This window comes from Varanus komodoensis, unplaced genomic scaffold (genome assembly GCF_004798865.1).
Source record: "Varanus komodoensis strain SLA01 unplaced genomic scaffold, ASM479886v1 scaffold12, whole genome shotgun sequence".
Lineage (NCBI taxonomy): Eukaryota > Metazoa > Chordata > Lepidosauria > Squamata > Varanidae > Varanus > Varanus komodoensis.
Window position 1 is genome coordinate 8,901,331 of NW_025335349.1, and position 21,447 is coordinate 8,922,777.

Here is a 21,447-nt window from a genome sequence, read left to right on the forward strand (position 1 = left end):
TCTCCCTGGAATGAGATCACTCGACTATGCTTGTGCTGGGGTGAAGTTGACTGCCGGAAACGGCCGTGGCTGCAGTGGGAGAAACTGAGCATTCTTTCCACGTCTGGGGCCCGTGCTTCCCAGCGCAGAAGTTTCGCGACACCACAAGCCTCCTTCCCTTCCTCTTTTCTCCTTCTTTCAAGTATTGTTTTGACTTTTTCTTTTTGCTTCCCGTTTCTGCCTCCAAAAAATTGGCCAGGTAAGGGCGCACGCCTTCGTTGCTCGCACTGAGCATGCCCAACACCCAGGAGCACGCTCAGTAGTCCTTGCGATGGAAGGCGGCGTGCTTGGGCACCGCAGCATCAGGAGCTTCCTGCGCTCGTCTTGCCGTGACATCAGCGGAGGCTCCGCCCCGTCCCGGCTCCCAGGAACGCCGGGGCGGAGCAGGAGCGGCAGCGGCAGCGGCGCAGCGCCCGGGCCGAGTCGGCATCAGCTGGGAGGGGAGTTCGGGGGCTGCGACGACAGCAGGTAAACCCGGGGGCAGCCGGCGGACCCGCGCCTTCGCCTCGCCTCTCGCCCCAGCCCCGCCGCGTGCGCGCGCCTGTCCTCCCTTCGGACTCCTCGCCTGGGGGTCGCTTTCCCAGCCCTCCGGCGCTCCCTCTCGCTTTTCCATCGCGGGTTTCTTTCACGTCACCCCCCTCCCTTTCGCCGCGTCTCGCCCTGTTGCTCGCCTCTTCCTCTGCCTTGATTTTTCTCCCCTGGCTTTCGATGGTAGCTGTTGATGGCGATGGGGTGTGTGAATCCCGATTTGACTTTGACAGATGGAGCTTGAGCTCCGCTAATGGTCTTTATCAATTTCTTTTAAAGAACGACATGGAAGTTTTCGTTTGGTGGAGTTGTTAGAGTCGCTGCACTTTGCAGAGACGCTTCCATAAATGCGCCGTAGAAAGATCCTCAAAAGCATCCATTAGTTGCCCCCGTGTCCGCGCGCGCGCGCGCCCGTACAAAATCGTTGCCTGTGTTAAAGTCTGTTTTCATCTATACGTTTCGAATGGATACGTGGAATTACCTCCGTCCCTGTCATTAGGGCACCGTGGGTGACAATTGATGCAGGTTAATTGTTTTCCTTTGCAAGAACTTTTTAAGCGCAGCAATTGTCTTCTGAACGAAGTGATTGTGGCTGGGAGAGGCTGCAGTACTTTGACCTGAAGAACGCGGTGAAGCTTTTCCGGTTCTGCGAAATACCTTTGCATCCTCCTCCAATTTACAGAGGTCATCTGGAAGGGAGAGCTATTCCAGGGCTGGTTCCTGAAGGGGAGGTGGAGAATAAAACTCCGGGTGGATGTTCCCTCCCCTTGAGTGAGGGCAGCTGCTGCTCAAGAAATTTTTGCAGGGGAGACTTTAAGCATCATCCTAAGGTAATGACTGTGCTGTATTTCTGCACACTCTGGCTTCTTACCTTGTCTGCCTCATTCATTAAATTAACATGCTGCCTGCTAACTAATTTAGGTGATGATTAGGGTGGAACATGAGTCTCTGGTGTTAATAGAAAAGTCCTAAAACCTTGCTATAATTTGTTTTAGTGAAAAGAGGGATGGAATAAGCAAAGAAAAAAGGAAGTGCTCTGGGATTTGTTGAGGGGAAAAGTTAGAGGTTCTTATCAGGATGGTTATGAGCACATTCCACTTCTCAAAACAGGAAGAGATGTGGCAGAAAGGTCTTTGCTTTCTTAGCTGATGCATGTACCTCTGCTTAATACAGTTTACAGGAGGATACAGTTTGCCTGCCACAATGAAAAGGAAAAGGACCATGGCACCTTGAGGACTGTTGCTTCTGTTTTGTACCAAGTGGCACAAGTTTTTATAGGCATGGGCATATTGTGTGAGGGGCTTGAAATACACTGGGGCGGGGAGGCTTGGAGGATGTTCTGGGTGCTGTTTTGCCCTTCTGCAAAGAACCTACAGCTGAGCTTGGGCATTGCTGCCAGAGAGGGGTTTATGATCTAGATGTTAAAAGAGTGTGCCTATTTCCTTGTAGCGGGACTGTTGAACCTCAGGGTAGTGGACCAAATCTGCCCTGCCTGTGGTCAACATTCATCTCTTTGGAGCTTCCCAAATGTCCATGGCACCAGTGCCTAGCTGCTGATTGTTGAGCATTTTTCTGGCTTTCACACAGTGCTCCCACACACGCTCTTTCAAGGCTGCTGTTTATTTTTAATTACCAACAAGAACAGTTACACTGCATACTAGGATTTGGTATTTTATTCCTGCTCCTTCTACTTCTTTTCTCACTAGCCATTAGACTGCAGCGTACGTGAGGCCCCCCCTGAGTTTGAACTCCTCTCTCAGGCTGAAAGAGACCCAATACCCAGCCTGTGGGAAAGTTTGTGCTTGGTGAGCTCAGCCCCCACTCCCACATGTTCATTTTCTCTGCAGAATGCCTCTGCTCTCAAGTAGATTGTGTACATGCTTTTTCTCTCAGTGTACTTCAAGGGAAATACCAATGGAAATTAAATTGTGAGTTTGAGCACACCTTGCAGTCACCTCAGGTATGTCAACAAACCATAGATTATACAGTGAGTGGCAAACAACAGACTAGAATAGCAGTAGAGTTGGAAGGGCCATATAAAGTCATTGTCCTACCAACCTGGCAGTTTCAAAGCATACAAATGCGAGTAAATAGGTACCACTTTCTTGGGAAGGTAACAGCATTCCGTGTGCCTCAGTATTTAGTCATGCCAGCCATATGACCACGGAAACAGTCTGCAAATGGTGGCTCCCTTGGCTAAGAAACGGAAATGAGCATCACCCCCTAGAGTTGGACACAAGTAGCCTTACTGTCATGGGGAAACCTTAACGTGTAAAGCCATAGTGTCCAGCCCCATGCTCTACTTCCACATGTAGTCACCCATCCAGCTGCAGGCCCAGGCCTTTCCCTCTTAGCAAACTTGGCTCAACATACTAGCTCAGTGTATAGCAGTGTGGGCAGAAAAACCACCGCCACAGATGGGACTCGAGCTCCGTTCCCTGGCTTACGAGGGCAGTGCCTGATCATTAGGCCATTGGGGCTGACACAAGAACAGAACTTAGAGAAGCTCTTACTTCACCAAATGCCTGATGAGCTGAGTTTCACAATGTAACAGGATGTGTCATTTTTAGCTGCTTCTCCAAGACAATTGAAACTTATGCTTTAACCCAGCTTTAACAAGGTGAGAGCTGATAGGTCGGAAGAACTCAAATGACCCAAACCTGATAAGATGTGAAATGTGAATATACTTTTAATCTGGATTTATAGAGAAAACAGTGATGGTTATCTAGGAATCTAGAGAAATTCTCTTCTGTGGAATTAGCCATTTAGTATTTGCAATAGCTGCTAAAATTAAAGTCCAGTTTACAATGATCCTTGCTTTAAATTTGTGTATGGGTGTAGACAAAAGCCATGTCTGAAACTTCTGAACAGTGTCAATAAATGCAGATATGCCTCCTGACTTTTCTGCAATTTTTAAAGAATTGTTAAAGCTTTAATTTTAATTATTACTATTTGTTTTGGGTAGAATTATGGAAGCAGACTTAACTGTAAGTGCTCAATCCTGTGCGTTTTAGGAGTTTGAGCTCTCAGCATCCCCCACCAATTTATCTATCTTGTGAGAGTTTATACTGAATGAACACACCTGACACCTCTTAGCAGGAACACCCTCCCCAGGGTACGTAGGTGCAAACGGTTTCTTGGTTTAACTGCTTTCACTGTTTTGCTGGGAGACAAAATAACTTAAAAATACATTAATAGAGCTGGATAAAATGCTGTTGGTTAGGAAATGAAATACATGTAAATAATTAACATACTGTTTCTAAACTGAAACAATTAGATTTCAGAGTTTACACAAGTTCTCAGGGAGGGAATTATACAGGGCTTCTTCAGAATAAGGTCATTTCCCTACACAGCTTTTAAACCATTAAGTTGTACAATATCCTGTGAATCTGGTCTGAAGTCCAGGAGAGTACAAAGGTTGCAAATAGTGTCTAGGTTTCTTGTGCTTTAATTATCACTCATTAACAGGGAAATGAAAGTTATCTTTCTCTATACTAGTTTCAGTAACAAAAGTCTGCAAAACCAAAGAATGCTATAATTTGTTGAAGGCGGTTATTTTAATATCCTTTAAATTGTTTCCTTCCTTGCAGCAAATTCATTTTCTGGGGAATGATAAGAACAAAACATACTGATTTTAAATAGCACAGTGTTAGTGTCTCGATTGGGAGAAGACACACTGGAAGAGAGACCTTCATTTTCTATAAACAAACTCAATTTATCCTAGTGGGGAAAACGTTTGTTAAAAAAAAGTGTAGAGACAGAGACCGGATAATCCCACTTACTGCATATGGCAGGAAGGGAAGCAAAACAGATAAATTCCACTTGCATGTTGGCAGTGGAGACCATGCACTGACCAAGTTACTTGAAGAAAGTTGTTGCAACTTCTTTATCAAGTAAAGTTATTGTTGAACAATCACTAGCCCATTGTTGATTGTCTAAGGCCCAGTCAGGCAAAGCAGAAACAGTGTAAAAGTTCAAGAACAAAAATGGTATAAATCATGATTCTTTTTATGCCAAGCTAAAGAGAGAGTCCTGAAACATACTTTTAGTAAAAATTTAACATTAAATCATATTCTCAGGGACACCACTAGTTTCTATTTCCTACAATGGATTCTTGGAGAGTGGTGGTGTGTGTGTACGCACACATTAACTACTAAGTTTCAGTGATCATTGAGAAAAGCTACTCTGGCCTAGTAGTACTTACAAGAAGCAATAGAATCAGTTGCTATTGACTAATAACATAGGTAATCTTACCTAAACTGAGATATTAAACATCACACAAGGAGAGAAGCAAGGAAAGCAGCTAGGGATGTCTTGCGTGGGTGTATCCATAACATGAAAGAAATCTGAAGGTAAGAACACAACAGAAGGGGGAAAAATGCTTATTGAAATCTGTTTTATAGGTGCTGTTTAAAAGACACTAATGCCTGTATCAGGAGGCATTGACACTGCACTGAGCAGCCAGATGAAATTAGGTTCTATTAATTTGAGTATTGAAGCACCTGATACCAGGTAGCAGCAGCTGAAACTTGTCAATTATTAGCAACATAGTAGCAGGAAATTGTCTGCTCTACTCATTGGGGCTCTCCATTGCTCCGGTTAGTCATAGGTGTTTCCATTTGTAATCAAGATCTTTCAGGGTGAGGCTTAATTGAAAGCCTGCTGCCTTTGTGTAAGGCTGTTTAGTGAAACATGGAAGTGACTGATTTTGGCTGACTCCTGATAGTGCCGGCTGCCAAATCCAGGCCCTGAGCTTGTGCTTTAAAAGTAGTAGAGAAAGTAGACCTTCATCAGGTGTACTATTCTCCAAAGGTGCTGTCCCAAGAAGGCTTCTGCCTCGTGTAAGTGCCTTTTTATTTTTATATGCACATTTCTATTCTTTTGTTATCCAGCTAGTGTGATAATGCTGCAATGTTTGGTGAGATGAAGGATGAAATTGTATGAATTGTTTCTAATTTTAGTCTACCTGTAGCCAGTAGATAATCAAAATACTAATTATTGTATTTCTAGCTCTGTCCTTATAAAATTAGTAGAAAGGCTTTTGCATAAAATGTGTGTTGTTTCTTAAATTGGGTTATTAAAGCCAGATTTAGGTGTGGATTAGAGATTGGGCACTTTGTGACCTTCTAGTAGTTTCTCCCTGTAACTCTCATTCTTCATTGCAGTCAGCCATGCTGGCTAGAACTTTGAAGGCAAAGTATCTAGAGAGCCACAAGTTCCTAACTTCTGATCTAGAGAGATGTAGCGGTAAGGAACTGACTTTATCTGATTTTGTTCTGCTTCTGTATGGCTGTAGCTACCTTAGCACAGGAGTTTCAATTTGTCTTAGATAATATTGGACTTCTGGGCCAATTGGTTCAGTATTGCTTTTGAGTAGTGGTGGTTCTTTAAGGCCTTCCTTACAGTTTTCTTTTCTTTAGTCCTCATATTTCCTAAGATCATTTTAACTAGGAAGATCAGGGAAGCAAAGCATGTGCTTTTTTTCATTTTAGCTTCTAAAAAATGTGTAGGTGCATACTCTGAAAAATAACACTATGGGTTTTTCCAGGAATAGCTGGTGTTAATACCAGGTTCTCATAAGGATTGCAAATAGTGAGTTGCAATCAATACATAGTATATCCCTGGGGCTGGACAAATTTTGGGGACCTGGCTTCCCGAGTATGTAAACACTGTTAGCTATTGGATGCAAATTAGAAACATTTTAGAACTGCGAAGAGATGGCAAGAGTATTTCAGTTACCGGGTCACAGGCCTTCTGAGTAGTTTTTCTAACACGGCAAGTGATGTTATAAAGCACGCCTTCAGTGCAAGCAAAAAGGTAAGTAATTAAAAAGAATGGAAAGAAATTTCAAAAGAAGAGACAATCTTGAAAATAGACTCACTGAAAAAGTATTTATCCCTCTAAAAATAAGCTGATATGACATCATTCTGTACATGTACTTTTGAAGTCCTTGACATTAACAATGCCCATATGCAAAACTAAGCTAAGTTTAATATGAGGATGTAGGTGGTGGTGCTCGTTTTGGCACCTTCTAAGGACAGGGCTTCCCTTGGCTGTGGCCCAGATTCTTCTTTGTATCAAGACTGTAGATCTGGCACAGCTTGACTGGTTGTAGCTTGCACAGGGGGTGTGCATCTCCCTCCCCCACTGTGCCCTTGAACATTAGCTCTCCTAAACTAAATGTCAAATTAAAGTGACTTTATTAAGACCTTATTTTATTTTTAATAAATGAGGATTGACATTCATTCAAAACTTTTCTGCATTCTTTGTCATATCTGGCACAATGAGGTCCAAATTGGGAGTGGTTTTCATGGATGGAAATGATTATTTGGGCATAGATCCTGTTTTGTTTTTGTAAATTGGAAGACACCTTAAGCTGACTTTTATTTTGTTATGTTTACTATTACTACTTATTTTTCCGCATTGCCCAACAGCCAAAACTCTCTGGCCCTTTTTTCCTTTTTACAAAATATCAAAACCATAAAATATATAAAAATAATTACTCATCAGTGAAAGTCCAAGGACTAGTAAAAACTGAAACATATGCTATCGAATGTCTGGAAGTAGAGGGAAGTTAATGTGGGTGCTGATAGGATGGTCCTGAAAGGATGTTAGCGCCAGGTGGAACTCAGTGGAGAGGTGGCTCTACAGGCTGGGACAGAGCACCACAGAGAGTGCCTTTTCCTTTCTTGGCATCTTCAGAACTGCACTTGGAAAAAGATTTCAAGTTGCAATCACATTGTATGGGTGGGCACATACCTGAACTGGTGTTCTGCCAAGAATTTTGGTCCCAAGCCATGTTTGGACAAATAAAGGTCAAACCAAGCACCTTGAATTGGGCATGGAAACATACAGGCAGCAAGTGCAAGGAGGTGAGCATTTGTGTTACACTCAGACCTTCTGGTCTCCACAAGTGTCACATTTGCATGCGTTATGGCTTCCCCAAGGACAGACTTTGGTAGAGTGCATTGCAGTAATATGTCTTGGAGGTTACTAGATCATAGACTGCTGATAAGGGCATAGATGAGCCACCAACTGAAATGGTTAGAGGACATTCCATGGCATGGAGGCCAGCTAGTCTCCACTGATGTCGTGGCTTCTAGAGAACACTTAAGCTGCAGAACTACTTCAGGGGGAGTGCAGCCCATCCCAAACAGGTTGAGTACTCTCCATCTGATCAGAAGAACAACCCATAAACAGTATTACAGTCTTTTCTCAATTGAATTAAAGATATTTAGTCCTTATCCAGTTTATTTTTGCAGCCAAGCTGGTCTGGTGCTTCCATAGTTTTACCTGATGACAGTGAAAAGTAGAAATAGAGCTGCAAGTCATCAGCATACTGACAAAATACATTTTCACATTCAAGGCTGGAATCTTGAAACAGTTATACTGAAGAATTTTGATGTGTAAAGTGATGATCAGAACTAACTTGTTTTAGCCTACAACTCCTATCATCCCCCTCTATTAGCTGTGTTTGCTAGGATGGATGATAGTGGTAGGTCAAAACATCTGGAGAACTACAACTTGCACTCCACCTGCAATAGAAGAAAGGAAAATGATGGTGGAGGGTAAGCAGGAATATGTACTGGAGTTACATATAATTTGGCTTAGTTACAATAAGGCGGTATCTCCATGCCTGGTTTCCTTCTGATCTTTCATATGTCACCTTGCATTTGTCACAACCAACACGGTCAGTGTTCAGAAATCCTGGGAGCTGTATTTCAGCCCACCCGGAGGGGTCCATGTTGGGGGAAGGCAGCAGTAAAGCACAGAGATTAGAGAATGGCTGGAAGGCTTCATTAAAAAACATGCATTTTATGGTGAGGGACTTAAAAGAAACAAGGTGGTGTTATTATACCAGAAGCTCACTAACAAGGGATGATAAACTCACTATTTCATTCCATAAACTTAGGGTCTTTGAAGTTGAAGAGGCCAAGAGGAGTGCACTGCAGAGACTGTAGGGACCAGTATGACTTTCTAAAAAGTGGTGAACTTGGGTCAAAGTCACAGCTGTCATGCATCATGTTCCGTATCTGGTCCCATGCTTACTGTTGTGCAGGGGAAGGATTGCATATCACAGGGATCCCTGTGGAATTTGGCTGATCTGGGTGCACGGGGCACTCCCAAGGGACCACTGCGGCTCGGCCACACAGCATCCAGGCTATTGCGCAGGTTTTGCCAGCAGTTGACTTTTACTTAAAAAATATAGCAATTCTTGAGTATTCATTTTATGGAAAAGGTAAAAGATGCTGTCAGGAATTTTCCTGGCAATTCAGGGAAAAACGGGGTGGATTTAGCATTACTTTGATGTGCATCCGGTTGCAGCCCAATTACTTTGTCTCCTGAAGCATCATGAAGAGCTGCTGAGCAAGGGAAGCCTTCTCCTATTTTAGCTGCCTGTCTTTTCACCCATGGAGTGCCCTTCTGGACTGCAACAAAATCTCGGGAGCGGAGTTTCTATAGGACCTCTGGCCCTGCAGCTGGTGTACCTATGTTGTCCCAGGGGGTCCTGAGCTGTTCTTTATACACAGCCTTTCTCCCAGATCTTTAAGCTACGCTGGGTGCAATCCAGTAAAATACGTGATTGGTGATTTTTTGTATTTGCCAGCAATTCTTTTACACTATTTCATCCAACTGGTTATCCAGACTCAGTCTCTTGTCACAATGTGAGTTAGCTGGTATGAACATGGCTGTGGCAGAGGAACACACATTCAACAGTGATCTGGAGCAATGTATTTCAAAAGATTTTTATTTGGCTACCTTTGTTTGTTCTCTGTGCTGCATTTTAGAAAAATCAGCATGTTTTTTTTCTCCAAAGACCTTAGCAGAGAATTTTCTTTGTTTTGGAGAGCAACCTTGAATAAGAATTTTGGCAGGTACTGCTTCTCCCGTGATATGTATTGCTGCCACCACCAAAATTCCCTCCTGCACACTTCCTAAAGACTGGACTCCTTCTGTGTCCTCCTTTGTACCTGGGCATTTTGCCCTGGTGTAAAGGATAAGATCACCTGGAAGAGAGAATGAAATGGAAACCTCGGGTTGTTGTCTGTATGTATACTCAGTGAGTTTTGGTAATGGCATCCATGGCACCAATGAACAAGGATGGGAGGCAGTTGCTTGTATAACCATTCATGGCATCAGAGAGCAATGTGCAAGGGAGCTCTTGCATTAAGAGTGGTTGGAGTTGTTGTCAATGACACTGGGCTATTTGGACTCTGTGCTGTTTTCTTCCTCTAGTATAAACACAGAACAGGTTCTTTTAGGTCAAGGGGTTCTCTCTTGTGCTTTGCACTCCTGTCAAGCTCCATGTACACAGAGGCTGCTCTAAGTAGTACTGATTTGTTCTACTTTATGGGTATCCTGGGCCATCTAGTCTGTCCAGCCAGCTCCACTCATAATATGTCTAGGAATGAAGGCAGGTCTTTAGAAGAAAGGTGGGCAGAAGGTTGATCTCTAGTGTGAAATTTTTACTCGCTTAAGGTGTTGACAGGGTGGCCAGTGATTAGGCGTTTTGCCATGCAAAGCATCTGGAGATCTTCTTCCTGAGTCTCCTTGCTTTGATAGCCAGGCCTCTACCTGCCTAGGGCTTCCAAGGTCAGAACAAGCATATACTAGTAATGTTACTTGGCTTCTCTGGTGCACTGATCTACAAACAATCTGAGTTGAGGTCTTCAGCACTCTTTGTGTATCTTCATGTTGGGAGCTGGTCTGGTCTCTGAAGGTACAAACTGCTTTCTCTTGAAATTAGCATTGGTTTTGAATTGGTCCCAGTTTTGTCCTGAGGGGAGAGCCAGGATAAGCCTTCATATAAAGAAAAGGATGAAATTCTGTTGTAGCATCAAATACCATGCAAGCAAAACTTCTTTTCCTCCTGTGAAGCCTGCAAAAGGTGAACCTGACTCTCAATCCCTTCTGTCAATAGAAGCACCAGTTAGACCTTGTGTAGCATGTAGTTCTACCTCTCCAGGCCTCAAATTTGCTTCTTTAGAGAGAGTTTCTATGTAACCAGGCCTCTTTCAGGGGAGTTGTTTGTGGCCATTAGGGAATGTACTTATCTTTCCAAGCAGGAGAAGATGCCGTTTGCTTAAGGATATATTTCACATTTATACCCAGCATAATGTGATTGCAGTGGGGCATGGTAAAAGCAGGCAGATCTGTGACTGTCCAGCCATGGGGAGGCCAGGCAGGTTTGCATTTGCTTCAAATATCACTGCAGAAGGCGCAAAGGTTATCAGTCATCTTCTGAGCACCTTTTGTTGAAAAGTAGGGTTCAACCCAAGGTGAATTTGCATCCCTCATTTCAGTTTTGCCCACTTAGCAACTGCAGTCGGGATGCTTGGAAGCAACTCCTAAGAAGTACAGTCTACAGCAGGGGTCTCAAACTCGCGGCCAGTTGCCGGGACAGGCGGGGCACGGGGGAGGGGCCCTGTGGCCTTCAAAGTGCTGGTGGCGGGATGCGCGGCCCGCCACCACCACAGTGGTGGAATACTTGATGCGGCCCAGCCTCACCCAGACTCTGCTTCCAGCGGCCCCCAGGAAAGTTGAGTTTGAGACCCCTGGTCTACAGCATCATGTGTGCTTATTTTTTCTTAAGTGTTGTGAAAGATTTTTCTGTATTAGCGACTACAAAGATCTATACATTTGGATAGCTTGCAGAAAGGACTGCTGAGAAATAGGTCATACTTTTTAAAAATGTGAGTTTTGCTGAGGAGGACAGGACAGATTCCCACTTGCCACAAAATACATGATCTACATTAAGGCAATAGAGTAGGAATTAGTTTTTTTTGCAGAACTCTAGAGACTGGGGTAGATATTCTCACTTCTAGACTGAAGAAAGTTGTTTAGTTTCCTTACAATTCCTGACCTTATTCTCCCTGTCATCAATAAATAGATTTAGATGTCAGGATAGCCCCTATATTTCAACTGGTATAAAGTCTGTACTCTGAGCAATTTGTGTCTTTACTAATTCTGTGTGACTTGTTCTGCATCTGCTAGTCACTGGGACATGGGCAAGTTGCTAGGCAAGGTACTGAATTCCTGAGTTTAACTGGAACATTACTTTGGAGAAGTCACCCCTTAGCTTTTCTGCATGCTTACAAGTGTGTTCTTGTAATGATAAGAGCCGGAAGTTATTTTTGTTGAAAGATAGTTGGAGAGATGTTGACTTAAAGCTGGTATTGAAATTTTATACATAAAAGCCATCTAAGCAAGAAACTTTCCATTTCCCCTGAAATTCTGTTGCCAAGACTACATTTGTGGTTTTTCTATGGCACACTCACTTTTCAAGGTTAGGAAAGGAGCTGTCATTGCTGGGAGAGTAACTCTGAAAGTTTTTTGGCCCTGTTTTCTAAGTACTTCCATCTCCTTCAAAGCAAAACACTGTTGTTCATACCTGTGGTGCACCTTAAGAAGCATAGGGCAGTTGGACCAGGAGGCAAAAATGGCAAGAGGGGCGGGGTAACCCAGAGGCTACAAAAGAAAGCCCTTGGAAGGCTTATTCTGATGAATTTCAACACTTAGCCATTTTTATACTTGAGAATATTACATTGGAACTGTGAATGTGTAAATACGTCATCAGACTAGTGCAGTATCCCAACTGGAAAAGTTAAGTGGTGCAATTATAAATATGTATTTACGCTTCCTGCAATCTTGAAGGAGTGCAAGAGAGAATGAGGCCATCTTTGTGTTGCAAAGGCATCACCCTATAGTAACACTGTATCTGGGGAGTACCATGCTCAAAAGATGCCTTACCAAAAATAAATAAATAAACAAATAAACAAACAAATTTTTAAGAAAAAAGGGAAAAAAGAAACCCACAGGGGAATGTGGGGTGGTATAGAAATTTCTGGGTTGCTCATGCATCTGTTAGACTTGTGTACTGTAGGTTCAAAATTGAAATCAATTGAAAATGTAAGTTTGCACTTCTGAATTTCCTCTCAAAGCTGAACAGCATCTTCATGCTGACACCAGCAGTTGGAGTGATATGCAGTAGTGGTGTGGCGCTTTGGGCCAGTTCTGTGTCTGCATCCCTTGTAGAGTTTGTTGCCCTTGTATGAAGTCTGTGGTGGCTGCTGTGTGGGGGAAAAATAAATTGATCATAACTGCAACTTCTGGGGAAACAAAGATGATAGTTCTGAAAGTTTTATGAGGTTTTTTCAAAAGATGTTTAAATTTATATTAATATCTGACATTTATATAATGGTGTAAGGAGTGTTTTGCCACCTGATCGCCATTGGTTATGCAGCCTGCAGATGATACTGTGTTGTAGGGGGATGATGGGAGGGCATCAGGTTGGAGAAGATGGCTGCATGATATCCAAAGTGCTTCCTTTCCTTTAGATCACCAGTTTTCACAAGAACCCCACAAGGTAGGTCAGTATGATCCTTGGATCCATATTATAGCGGTGGGGGACCCAGGGAGGCTTAATTAAGGCCACCTAGTGAGTTCAGAGGTGAAATCGAGCTGGTAAGCTTCCTGATTCATAGCTCAGCATGTTAACCACTGTGCTACAAGAAGTAATTAAACCATAGGCACACAGTAATCGGCGTGGAATTGTCAAGGACATTGCCAAACCTGCTGTTTAAAATCTGAATTGGTAGATGGGTTGCACCGTTGTACTGCTGAAGTCAACTTCCTGGTTATGTTCTGTGATGCCATGATACGGCTCAGCTGTGATGGCAAAGCCAGTGTTGACTTTCTTTACACAACAGACAAGAAGACCCCTCCTGTCTTTTGTTTGCAGGAAATGTTTATGCTGTGCACAATGCCGTGCCGGAGACAGTCAAGAGAGCTGGATGGCATATCTTGGGGATGCTTTGACTTGGGGTCGTGCATTGAGCAGGGTCTTTGGCTTTATCACCCCCTTCTGGTTCTACTGTTCTGCACATACTGTTTCCTCAGAGCACACTCAGCCTCTTTCACTATTAGCTGTATGGGGATTCTTGCCAACAGGCATTTTATAGCTTCTCCAACTCGTCCTTTTCTATCTCAGTCAAGTTCAGCTGATACTTGGTTGCCTCACTGGTGCCTCAAAGGTAGAAACCTTATACTTGAGCTTGGTAAATGTTTAATGAAAGCAGACCAATGGAACTGGGGATCCTAAGGGACAAATAAAAACCACAAGCAGTTTCAGTCCATCTGCTGAAAATGGGATCTTATTTTGTATTTTTACCTGAGAAGCCTGTTGGCATAGCAGTCTCAGCATATCTAGACTAAAATTGTAAAAGAACAAAAGTTGTGCAAGGTTAATATTAGATGCTATTTATGGGAGAGGAGTGGAATATTAAAAGGAAGAAGACTAAACAGGAACTTCCTTGTTTGGTTTGGCACAGGCAATCTGAGTGTAAAGTTGTCTTTTGAGGCAGTCCTGATTTGAATTGCATGTGGCTTTGGAAGTATTAGTGAGCCTGACTGGAAAAAATATGTGCTTTGATGCAGAAAATGGAGTTGAAATATGTGCACCTGGAAACAAGCAGAGAGAAGTACCGCAAAGAGATTTTTCCGCTTGATGGAAGCCTGACCAAATATTAACTTACAGACAATAGTATCACAACAATGATTGTATTGTTAATAAATATTGGTATAGAGCTTCCAAATACTCAGAGCACTTGCATGATCTAGTTGTAATCCTTTCAAGAACCCTGTAAGATAAACCACTGTCATCCCCTATTTTGCAAATGGTTTGCCTAAGACAACCTGGTAATGCATGAAGAGGTTCCTTAAACTGTGAGGCTTAATTCCATGTCATGTAGCATTAAGCAAGTTGTGGACCTCCAGATGTTTTGGCCTATGAACACCCATTGGCCCCAGCCAGTGTGACTAATGATAAAGGATGATGCAAGTTGTAAGCCAGAACATCTGGAGCCATAGTCCACATGGTCTGTGAAATGGTAGCTCTAAATTAACTGCCTGTTACTTCAAAATGTAATCACTTCTAAATTATCTGGCTTTAGATGGCTACTGCCGAATCACTTAGTGTAGTGTTTAAACTAATATACAGGCAGAGCCTAACAATAAAATCAGATGAGCGCTTTTCATCTTCTTCGAAGAAAGGCTGATAGAAACACAGCAGTCTCTTTTTCACTGTTGCAGTATCAGTACTTGTAATTGAGGCCTGTTGCAGAACTGGATGTGTGTCAAAAGTGGATTGATATGTGAATATTTAAAATTATGTTGGCTGGGGAATTGTGGGAGTTGCGAATGAATACTTCTGTAGGATACTAGGTTGAGAAGTTGTACTAGACTACCCTAATCTGAAAACCAAGTATTTTTTATCTTAAGATATATTGTATAGTCCTTTGCACACTGGACAACCTCCGCACAACAGAAGCGGCTTTAGGCTTATATTTCTTGAACAGCTGCCAAGTGACAAGCTAGTTTGAAAGTCAGAGCATTTTCAAAAGCCATTTGTGATAAAGCAACCAGGATTTGTTGTTCAAAGGGGAGTGGCTGGGGAAGAAAGGCTTCTGGACATGCCTGAACCCTTGGGCATTGCCATGCTTTGGATCTTGGCCACTGTTCTTAGATGGTATTCCAATATATATTGAGACATATTCTTTCTTGTGCACTGCTTCAGAAAGAACTGCTTGTTCTTATTCCACAAAGGCAGCTTTGAGAAAGCACTTGTATAATTTAAAAAACAAACTTCACACTACTCAACAGCAAACTTCATTAAAAACAACTTGTCCTATATTGAGGTTGTGTTGATTGTGATGTAGATGTGTAAAATAATGGTGCTTTGATTATTGACATAGCTGTGCAATTTCATAATGCCTTTATATATAGGGCACTAAATTGGGGCATACAGATATTGCTTCTAAAAATGGTATGAACCATTACAAGATGGTTACTTAATACTTCAGTTCTAACTATCCCTCTCGGATGTGCTGTCCAGCTGCATCTTGAATGCCTCTAGCATACGAAAGCCCACAACCTCCCCAGGTGTTGGGTTCCATTGTCATACTGCTCTAACAGTAAGAAAATTTTTCCTGATAGCTTCCTGTAATCTGAAGTGCTGCAGTCTGGGATGATCTGAACAAGGTATTCCAGATGAGCCTGAATAAAGGGCAACTACTGTGCCCTCATGCCCCTTAAGATCTGCTGGAGAAGCACTGCTCAGGGAACCCTCTCTAAAAGAGGTAAAAAGGACATCAACTCAGAGTAGGGCTTTCTCTGTGGTGGCGCCCAGACTTTGGAATGCACTCCCCAGAAAGGTTTGCCTGGCACCGAGCTTATACTCTTTTCAGTGCCAGGTCAAAACCTTTTTATTTAAGCGCTATTTTAAATGTTAATAGTTTTAATGATTCCAGTCACATTTGCTTTGTCTATTTTGATTTAATTGATTTATTTGATGTCTATTTATTGTTTATACAGGATCAATGTTTTAATCACTAGAGGTGTTAAATTGTTTTTAAATTGCTGTAAGCCATGCTGAAATATTTATATAAAGGATGGCATACAAAAGCTTTTAATAAATAAACAAACAGTACTTTCTGTGATACTTTTATTAAGGCAGCCTAAAACAGCATTCTCCCTTGTTGCACCACATCACACTGACTCAGATTCAGCTTGTGATCTATAACAACTCAAAGATCCTTCTCACTTGCAGAATTGTTGAGCCAAGTATTCCCCATCTTGTAACAATGCATTTGGGTTCTTTTTCCTGGGTGCAGTACTTGGCATTTGTTCCTATTGAATTTCCTTTTCTTTCATCTTAGTGCTCTAACCTGTCAAGGTCGCCTTGCATCTTCTTTCTGCCTTTCTTTCCAGAAAGTATTAGCTATCCCACCTGGCTTTGTGTCATCCACAAATCTGTGTAAATTCAATTGTTCCCTGCACTTCCTTTTCCAAATCATTAATAAATGTTTTGAAGAGCACTGGGCCAAGAACTGAATCCTGCAGTATCTCACTTGTAACCTCTCCTCAGTTCGAGAAGGTGCCACTGATGAGCACTCTGAGTCTGATTCTGTAGCCAGCTGTGTATCCCCCATAGCTGTTCCCCCTTACTCCCTTTTAACTAGTTTGCTAATCAGGATATCATGGGGCACTTTGTCAAAAGCTTTTCCGAAGCCCAGATTATGTCTCCCACATTCACACAGTCCAGGGAGGTTACTAACCCACACAAAAAATGAAATTAGATCAGTCTGGCAAGATCTGTTCTTGATGGTGCTTGCATACTGACTGCTTTATCTGCTCCAGAATTTTCCCAGGGATTGATGTCAGACTGACTGGTCTGCAGTTTATTTTATTTATTTATTAAAACATTTCTATGCCGCCCCATTCGCCGAAGCCTCGGGGCGGCTCACAACATAAATTAAAATACAAAAGATAACAATATAAAATAAGTCGCCCTGGCCAGATAAAATAAGCGAATAATATCAACAATTAAAATGACGCTTAAATAAAAAGGTCTTCGCCTGGCGCCGAAAAACAAATAACGACGGCGCCAGGCAGACCTCTCTGGGGAGCGCATTCCATAGTTCTCAGGTGGTGGCGCCCCCCCCCCCCCCCGGAGTTAGGGATAGCACAAGTCCTTCTCCAATCCTCTGGCACTTCCCCTTTCCTCCATGATTTCTCAAAGATAGTGGTTCTGAGAGTTCTTCAGCCACAACAGCTCCTTTCTGAGGCTTGGTGGAGTTCATTGGGCCTTGGAGATTTGAACTCATTCAGTCCAATTAGATGGTCCTTGACAATTTGCCTGTCAATCTTGAGCTGCCATGCTGCTCCATCAGCTTGTTCTTCCCCTTCTTCAGTAACATCATAGATCATCTTTTGGGAGAAGAGTGAGACCAAATAGGAATTAAGCACTTCTGCCTTTTCTTTGTCATCTGTTATCATTTTGCCATCCACATTGAGAAGTTGAACCCCCATTATTTTCTCTTTTACTCTGGACATATCTGAAGAAGGCTTTCCTGTTGCTTTTAGCATCTCTCACTAGCCTCAGTTCGTTCCTAGCTTTAGCCTTCCTGATGCCATCTCTGCAATTCTATGCCATCTGCTAGTTTTCTTTGTAGTCCGGCCTTTCTTCCACTTCCTGTACATGTTCTTTTTGTTTTCAGATCATCTCTAAGCTTTTTGTGAAGTCACATGGGCTTCTGTTGTCTTCTATCCCTTTTCCTTGCTGGAATTGTTTCTGATGGTGCCTTTAGAATTTCCTTTAAAAAAAAAAATCCCACCCATCCTGGTCTCATTTCAGGTTTGCTTATTATTCTGAGTTTATTAAAACTTGGCTTCTCAAAGTCCAGGGTGCATGCTTGGCTACATTTCAGTTTTGCTTCCCTTCCAAGAATTCAAGTATGGGTTGGTCACTTCCCCCAGAGTTCTTGTAGCTGCCATTTTGTCCACTAGGTCTTCCCTTTGTGTTAGATTCAGGTCAAGGATAGCCATTTCTCTTGTTCCTTCATCCACTTCTTGTGGATCAGCAGAAAGTTATCAGCAGAAAGGTGTTTGATAGATGTGATCCAAAATTGTGCAAGGTGTAGAGAAAGTGGAGATTTTTTCGCCCTCTTGTGTAGTATGAGGTATTTCATGAAACTGACTGGCTGGACACTCAAGATAGAAACTATGTACTGTGTGAGGTACTTTTATCTATGAAATTCACTTGTACCCATGCCGCTTGAGGGATGCTGTGACAGCTGGGTTGCCCCTCTGAGTTGGACTGGGTGGACCATTGGTCCGAACTGGCACGGCTCTTCCTGTGTTATGTTTTTAGGAGTGTTTAATGAATAAAATCATGGTTTGGTCCAGAGCATACCTGTATATTTCATTGCATGTCCCAATATATAATTTTAAGAAAATTCCTTTTTCTGAATGCCAAGATTATTCTTTGAACTCTAGTTCAAAAAACAGTTTTCATTTAGTTCTGAGTGTTTTTAAAGAAGAACCAGTGGAGAAACAACTTAAGCACCCTTTTGAACTATGTGCAGTATATTTGAGAATTGGGCTAAAATACTTTCTTTTCATTTAATTGGGACTTTTTTTGGGAGGGGATGATTTTTTTAAAACCTAAGAAAGTCCATGTTTAATAAATTGCAGATTTAAAGCAAGTTTGCTATTTCATAATTCAATCTCATTTGGAGAAGTGTATACTAATTGGTTGCTGTAATGATTAAGGCACAATGATTTATTACTCTGGAGGATAATATAAATGCTGCTTAAACATGCAGTCAGCTGCCTTTTTGCAGAATGCTGCTTGTTTGAAGTGGTGGGGCCAGAGGAAGCAGGAACTGTGGAATTAATAGGATTAATAGTATGCGAGCAGAGACATTGAGTGACATCACATAGGTGCCCTAAGCTTTGTATAAGCAGAGCTCGTGGTACTGGCAGAGAAGGTTTTTTTTTGCTATTAACTGGAATATAAAAAGTCTTCAGTGTTTTGTGGAATCTAGAATCAAGAGATGAATATTTTTCAGGGTTGTCATGTACAGAGAAGGGGCCCAGCTTTCTCATGATACTGCATTCCAGGCTAGACCAGATTCAGAGTATGATGAGATAAATGGGGGTACGTAGAAGGGGAGGAGTTGGCAGGTGACTCTGATGTCAAGGTAACAACAGCGATTGGTTCTTAGTCTCTGCCTGACCAAACTGTCTTGGGCACAGGGGAAAGACAAGGAAGACGAAAAAGCTATTGTGCCAATTTGGATTTAACAGCAAACGCTGCTTCCTGAAGAAGTAGTGGATGGAAATAGTGCAGGAGGCACATGGAGAACTCTGCTGGCACATGGCTCTCCAGTAGAATGCTAAGCTCTTGTTTGGTGTTGCATGTAAACACCAAATCATGCAGGGCCCATGTAGCCATGCAATTTATTTTTAAACAGAGGCCCAAGGAAACCGTGTTGCTGTAACATTAAAAAACATTTGTTAGCAGCCATTACCCATCTGCAGAAAAAGAACGGATGTCATTACATGATCATGTTCTATCATCTGATTCCTCATTTGTCTTTGCTTACAAGTCCAGTTTCATATATAAGGGAGTGAGATGTTGTTTGAAGATTAAAATTGAACTCATCCCCCTGTTGAGAAAGGTTGTAGTGAATCTCAGGATCTATGGAGGGGATGGTGTAATGGAAACAGCGCTATAGGATTTCTCTAAAGCATTACTAGCATCTGTTGTAGAAGACCTACATGTTAAAATCTACCCTGGTTGTTTACTCTGAAACATACGGAGTATTGATTTACTGATTAATTTGAAAGAAACTGACCCCTCAGATTACTCACAGATAAGCCACAGCCTTCCTAGGCATATCAGTTCTAAGCTGAGATTTGTAGCATTTGATAACTGAATATTGTTCTAGATAATGTTATCTAAGTGGACACTATGTAATTGAAAATATGAGCTATTTTTTGTTCCACTGAATGAATATACCTGTGAGCACTAGTGTGTCCTGGGGCATCTTGGGTCGTGCCTACTGAGGTACCACTCCACTACTTCTTTCCTTAACAGAAAAATTATGTTACTGGCAGCTAGGACTGTTTCAAAGCAAAGGGAGGCTCTCCAGTTGCTGCCATCTTAATTTCCCAGATTGCCTATGGCACTGAGGACAAGCTTAGAAGATGGAGGGAGCAGAAGACAGCAGGACTATCCAGGCTCCCAACCAAAAGCGGAAAAAGAAAGCTTTTTTCTATCACTTTTCTCTGGTAAGTGGGATGAAGAAGAGTTGAAGAGAGAGGGAGTAGCTGGGATGCTAAAGAGTAGCAAGGGTTTGGGAAAGGCATTATAAGCCAGCAGGCAGGTAGGGCAATGGTGGGAAACCAGCCAGGAAGGAGGAAGAGGTGAGCAAGATGGGGGAGTCAGCTTGGAGCAATCGAGAGAGGGCTGTCTACTTGAATGCCTGAATGTAAGGGAAGTGAACATGAGTGAAAGGATCTGTGGGAAATTTGGAGGAAACCTGAATAATGAGTTGTTGTTTTTTAATGTGCCACTGTGAGGAGGAGACCAAGGGGCAAGTGGAAGTGCAAACATAACATTGGTGCATGCAGGATGGATGCATGGAGTGCGGAAGTGTTTCTCTGAAGGCTGGCCAGCAGAGGTCCTTGTTCTGTGTGTGGGTGAGAGCCAGTGGGTAGTGAGCTTTGGTGAGGGGGTGTGGCTGCTGTTCCATGGTGACAATCAAAAGATGATTGGGAGGAATAAGTTGACCAGCAGAGAGATGTGAGGGAAGAGAAAAAGGAGTGTCTTCTGTGAAGCAGGCTTCTGTTGGCAAAGTCAAAGGAATTTGTATATATTAGGGTTGCAACCCCCCCCCCCCAGTCTCTTGGACAGGTTACCTGAGTTTTATAAAGAATTCTGTCTCCCATGGCAGCCATTTTGTGCTGGTGCCCATTTTGGCAGTTGCTAAAATTGGACTCAAATCTTGCCTACCCCGTTCTGGAACATGCAGCTAGCTCTCGGGAAATTGACCGGGCTTGTCAGGCTGCCTCATGCAATCTAGAAGACACACACAACTCCTTGGTGGCCCACATTACTGAGGAAGACTCATAGTTGTGAGTACTGTATGATGGAAGCTGGACCTCCATTGTTCATGGCAACTCTCATAAGCTTCAAATGAATATAGCTCTCAGAAGAGTGCTCCAAAAATGAACCACATAAGCACAAATGGTGATGAGATAAAGTGACCTAAAAATAATTATTTCAGGAGAGGGCATGGTCATTTAGAGTAATGTTGTGAGTCACACCTAAGCATGGGTGGAAGCTCCACTTCCATTTATATGTTGTAAACATAAGAATCATGTAGTAATGCCGGCTTGGTGTTAATAGACATGTTTCGCTCTTCTGGTTTGTAGGTGAGGCTAAGCCATTTGAATTGTTAACCATGAGAATATCTCTGATAATCCTGGGTGGTTGGTAACTATTGCAGCATGTAACTCATTTCCCTAGAAGGC

General features: G+C 42.6%; 1 protein-coding gene across 5 annotated transcripts in view; it reads left to right on the plus strand.

Annotated features, from left to right (window-relative positions):
• The first annotated feature begins 417 nt into the window (after positions 1–417).
• MYO6 (myosin VI) overlaps positions 418–21,447 on the plus strand; it is a 124,106-nt gene continuing 103,076 nt past the window's right edge. For all 5 annotated transcript variants that reach the window (XM_044421628.1, XM_044421629.1, XM_044421630.1 and 2 more), the window contains exon 1: positions 418–507. The gene's annotated coding sequence lies outside the window, so the exon portion shown is untranslated. The remainder of the gene's footprint in view (positions 508–21,447) is intronic.